An 891-nucleotide genomic window follows, 5' to 3' on the forward strand; every position below is an offset into this window, starting at 1 on the left:
TATATATATATATATATATATATATATATATATATATATAATAAAAACTTACCTATTTCATCTGAATGAGCTCCTCCACAGAATCCCTTAGGACACTGGGTACAGCTTCTCTTAAGTGCTATCTGCATTTATTCTTGAAGCTCCAAATTTTTCCTGCTGCTTCAGGTGCAAGTGAACCTCAGCTTTAGCACTCAGGATTGATAGAAAGATGCACAGAAATGAAACATGATACTGTTTCATTCACTGCTCTATCTATGAATTCTTGCACCAATATCACATTGTTTTAATTTTTTTTTTTGGTTAACTAATATGTTTGAAAATCTACCTAAGGTTCGTGCCTTCTCAGTACATCTTTGTTCTCCTAAATATTTCTGGCTATTTTATATTTTGTTCTCATGAATATTAACATCACAGAAGTATTTTTATTATTTTTATATGAAAATCAATGACTATTGAGTGCTTATTTTATCTCTAGATTTCTTTATTTATAAGCTTTTTCTAAGTAAATAAAAAGCTTCAGAAAATAATGAAAATATTTGCCATTTTATGCCTCTAATTTCTAAATGTGTTGGATTAAAATATTCAGGAGAATCTTAAGCAATAACAATATGTTTTTGGCTTGCTTCTGACTTTCAACCTAATTCTTACAGAATTTCAAGTTATGAAAATTATGCTGTTATGCATATTTGAAATAAAGTATAAAAATAAGAAAATAACCACTTACTTTTATTATTATTTGGTTTTAATTTATAAGGTGTATCAATTTTTAGCAAATTTATTTTATCATGTATTAATGTAATTTTTCCTTAGTGTAGTAGTCATCATCCTCCAGAGAAATGGTATCACCAACACCGAGAGAGAAACAGAGTGACAGTGAGAGACAGAATCATA

This window comes from Sapajus apella, unplaced genomic scaffold, assembly GCF_009761245.1.
Source record: "Sapajus apella isolate SASKATOON/1434 unplaced genomic scaffold, GSC_monkey_1.0 scaffold5379, whole genome shotgun sequence".
NCBI lineage: Eukaryota > Metazoa > Chordata > Mammalia > Primates > Cebidae > Sapajus > Sapajus apella.